The sequence below is a fragment of the Alosa pseudoharengus genome, unplaced genomic scaffold (genome assembly GCF_046254945.1).
Source record: "Alosa pseudoharengus isolate Yale_2024_CS ecotype anadromous, Long Island Sound unplaced genomic scaffold, YU_APseudo_1.1 YU_APseudo_1.1_scf_12, whole genome shotgun sequence".
NCBI classification, from domain to species: domain Eukaryota; kingdom Metazoa; phylum Chordata; class Actinopteri; order Clupeiformes; family Clupeidae; genus Alosa; species Alosa pseudoharengus.
Genome location: NW_027468587.1, coordinates 11,415,574 through 11,419,955, shown reverse-complemented (window position 1 = coordinate 11,419,955; position 4,382 = coordinate 11,415,574). Strand labels below are relative to the sequence as shown.

The following is a 4,382-nucleotide window of genomic DNA, read 5'->3' as shown; positions in this document are numbered from 1 at the left end:
TGCTAAAATATAATAGGCCTATAGATGATTTGTTTGCGATGTTGAACAACTTTTATGTAAATCCAAACAGTTCTGTAACACTGCCTATGTAAGCTACGCCAGTTTAAATCATGAATCCTGACAATAAGCAAGGTGGTTCAATGAGTAGGCCTACTATTTTCTTGTTTAGCTAGGTGGTCTGTGAGGTTTTTTTATTTATTGGTTAAGTGGTCCTTGTTCTGAAAAAGTTTGAGAAACACTGATGTAATATCTCTTATCAAGGGCCTTCAAGATCACTCCACTGGATCACTGGACCATTCTCTACATCAGCATGGAGAACATGTAGCCTACCACTGAATAGAAAATACATCTCCTTCCCTCCTATATTTGTTCTTTAAAATGTGTTTCTTAGGTCTATTGTATTCTAGTCTTTGAACACCATTATTGTAGACTTCTCCCCTGTCCTGTCTGATACATTTAAAATTGCATTTTTAAATATTATTCTCTAATGCTGGGATATGTGAACTTTAATAAATAATTTTATTCATTAGGCTTACTTTTTTATCCAAAGCAACTTAGACATCAATTCTTACCAGAGCCAGTTTCTCAGAGCAAGTTGGGGATACACGTAGGTGCCTTGTGGCAGCTGAGAAACAAAATCACAACTTTTCTGGCTACTGCATATGGTACACACATTGTAGTTAAATATACAACTAGGAAAAATAGCAATCGGCATACAGTTTCTCATTGCATAGTTTATTCATTGAACAACTGGAACTCTGGTCACCGTCTGAAACACTGAAATTGTTGACTATACTGCATTGAACTTGCAGAAAACAACACTAGATCAAGCCAAAACCATAATTGCTTTATTTCAGCGTTGCATCCATAGCTTCTTTGAAGGTGTCCCGTCCAGAAGACCACCAGGTCTTTCAATGTCTCTAAAGAACCTGTAAGAATTAAAAGACAATATCAGAAAATACTTTTAGTAGTAGTTTGTTTTTTATACAATGCTAGCCTGATTAGCGCTTCGGACTTGTAACCGGAGGGTTGCCGGTTTGAGTCCCGACCAGTAGGCATGGCTGAAGTGCCCTTGAGCAGGCACCTAACCCCTCACTGTTCCCCGAGCGCCGCTGTTGTTGCAGGCAGCTCACTGCCGGGATTAGTGAGTGCTTCACCTCACTGTGTGCTCAGTGTGTTTCACCAATTCACGGATTGGGATACTTTCACATATTTTTCAGTCTGCGAGTGGTTCAAGTACAGATCTCTCATCAAATCCAAATCACTCTGATCAGCCCCACTCTGATCCTAAGATTCCTAAGGGATCTTAGGAAATATTTGTCATACCACTTACAACGTATTGTCTGAGGTAGGCTGTGACACGGCATGAGTCTTCCATTTCATCTTAGTCAACCTCCGTTTCATCTGGTCAAACCACTCTTTTCAAAATCATCTGCAACAAAAAACAGTGCGCAGATTTAGCCTAGTCTACTGTATGACTTCAACGAGGTGATCTTCCGTTTCGTTCTCCTTACAGTATCTCACTGCCACTGCAACGCCTTTGAATGCACTCCACTGCCCTGTTTACAAATGCTACAGTGGACTTAAACTGCCACCTTGTGGCGATACGTTTTAATACATTTCACACAGCTGCATGAATCACAGAAAGTGCGAAAGAAGTGGCCACTTCTGAATGGGACCCACTGTATGTGGTAACAGTCAATATTTTTTTTCAAATGTGCTTCATAAACATACAATCCTGCACTGTGAAAACAAAAAACATCTGAATTATACTTCTCCCTTCACCCAAATACAATAATGAAGGTGAAAGGAAGTTATTAAGCATTAATGGTGCTTCCTAAAGGGGGTATTGATCAATAGTCTAGGTCCAGAGGCTGCCTTTGAAGAGCCTGTTCCAGTCTGGTTTTCAGCCTCTCTAATAACCTGCCAGTGTAGATAAATTTATCATAGATAATGATCTATCACTGACAGGAACCAACAAAAATGTTTGAAAATAAACTGACTTTTAAAGATAGAATAGTAGTGATTTCTCTTTAACTTTTACAAAATATAAAACATACACATCCGAGGATGTTGTTTTAAGTAAGAATACTGCCATCAACAAGTTCAAAAGGTATGCTTTTTGAAACTCACATCGGGCGGCGACCTATTTTCATAGACAGTAAAATATATTTTATGACCCACCTGTGCTTCAGAAGGAGGCAGCAACTGGGGATCCATAAGAACCTGCTTACACAGAAGAAATAGATACATAGACAGATGAATGTGTCTACCAATGCCCAGCACAGTATTTCTGTATTATTTATTTTGTACCTTATGATCAGTCATGAAGAACCATCAGAAAATGCCAACATAGCCTAGCTGATGTTGACACCAGTTGGTATGTTTTGTCACACATATCAATGGATACTTATTATTAACTTATAACTAACTCCAGAGCAATCTGTTGAACATCAAACCTACAGTACTACGGTTTTTCTGCAGTAAGGAGTTTCTGTTGCCTACTATAAGAGTTCGTCAAGTCCGAAGTAGCACCTCACAATCTGGAGGTAGACCTGGCATACGAGGCCTAATGGTTAGCACACCTCTTGATAATAATGCTGAGCCTACCTTATGACTGACAAACTCCCTTAAAACTTTGACCGCATTTGTTACAAACTTGAAACAAAATGTATTCAAAAGTATGTTGAGTGTTGTTATTTATTTCCATCCATCCACACACTACATTTCCGTTCGCACTTGTATGCTACTTAAACTGAAAATTTAGCTACCATTGCTATTCTACATTGAGATTGAGTGGGATTTGGCTAACTAGCGGTAGCTTAGTTATTTGTCTGTTGCCCACATTAGTTGCCATTGATTGATCTCACCTCGTTGCCCCGTATATCAGGTACACTGGCTGTATTAACAAGGAATAGTGGACATAGAACAAGTTTGTGTGGTGTAGGCCATAGATATATACACTAGATGTCGCCTTGACTACTGCTGTTCATTGGAACGAATGCGTCAATCGAGACGCCATCTTGCTTCAGTGATCCACTCCAATATAATGCATTAGCGTCAATCTGGGCAAAGATCTAGCGAAAATAAAATCACCATAAATCGTCAAAATCTCAAGCAATTATCTAATTTTTTGGGTTGTTCCAACTGACAGGCATGTATTTATGGTTGAGTCTACAGAAAACTAAGCTTAAGACGATAATAAAGATACATTTTACCCGTCTAGCCCCATAGACTCCCATTCATTCTGCACTAGCTAGCGGCGGCCCCTAGAGGAACAATGAGTAAACTGCAACCAGGTTCGATACAATGAAAGTAAACAGGCTCTTCGTAGACAGGCTCTGGTTGAGGCCACATACCCCTCGTCTCGTTTACTCATGTAAGTTGTAATCTCACCAGAAGTTGCTGTAGATCTGTAGAACATTTAAATCTGCTACTACATAGGCTACGCCAGTCGTTACTTTTATAATCATGGGTCAGTGCCATGGGCAAACGAGATGTAGCTGAATTCATAAATGACAAAGCCATGAGAAAGGTGATTTTCTTACGTTTCAACAACAAAGAAGCCGATCTGCCATCATTGTGAGAAGTTCCCAAATTTGTCGCTAATCGCTAAAAAGGTTTTCTATCGCTGGGGATGGCCAAACGTCGCTAAATAGGTAACGCTGACAATACAGGAGAACTAGTTTAGCGATTCAGATCCCTGTACAAAGATGGCGGCGGTGTTGACGCATGCTGAGAAGCAGAAGGCGACATCTAGTGTATATATCTATGGGTGTAGGCTACCAACATACCTCAAGGAATACAGGAAACTAGCGTGCTCCAAGCGTAGACTCCAAGTTTGGTTACACCAGAGAATGTCTAATAGACGGGCGAATAGAGCTGCACAGTCCCGCCCACAGCCAAAACGCGGTTAGGTGCCGGATGTAAGCTTCCCATTCATTTGTCCCATTGACGTTTGGAAAAATCCGTATCTAAAGAGTTTTACAGCATGTCTTAGGCTAACCAGCTACGGCATAACTCATAAGCATACAACATATCATTTCGAGTGAAAAAACGAAGAGAAAATCCAAAAAAAGTCAAAGGTACAAGACTGTACATATTTTCATTTCCGAGCGAAGGAACTACTCATCCCATAAACCACCGGGCCTCACTGAAAAATATATAAGCAGCACGAACCAGCGCGAAATATTTCATTTCCAACCGGCGACAGCAGCGAACCCTTTCCGCCAAACAGTGATATTTATATAGTGATTGTGCAGTTAATAGCAGTTATTTCAGGAGTAATCGTGTAAATAATAGTGTTTTGATATTGAATTTTATATTTATCATCGTGTATTTTATATCGTGTGTGTGAAAGCGGTTAACGTTAACGGCAGTGC

The 4,382-nt window shown here is 40.1% G+C and overlaps 2 long non-coding RNA genes across 2 annotated transcripts; both read right to left on the bottom strand.

The window, feature by feature from the left end:
- Window positions 1–716: 716 nt before the first annotated feature.
- Window positions 717–1,383, bottom strand: LOC143118337 (uncharacterized). The gene is made up of 2 exons (XR_012986114.1): window positions 1,334–1,383; window positions 717–929 (listed from the first exon to the last, which is right to left on the bottom strand). It is a non-coding gene; the product is annotated as an uncharacterized LOC143118337 (long non-coding RNA).
- A 20-nt stretch (window positions 1,384–1,403) lies between these two features.
- Window positions 1,404–3,856, bottom strand: LOC143118336 (uncharacterized). Its single transcript, XR_012986113.1, has 3 exons — window positions 3,795–3,856; window positions 2,185–2,226; window positions 1,404–1,432 (listed from the first exon to the last, which is right to left on the bottom strand). It is a non-coding gene; the product is annotated as an uncharacterized LOC143118336 (long non-coding RNA).
- Between the last annotated feature and the right edge of the window lie 526 nt (window positions 3,857–4,382).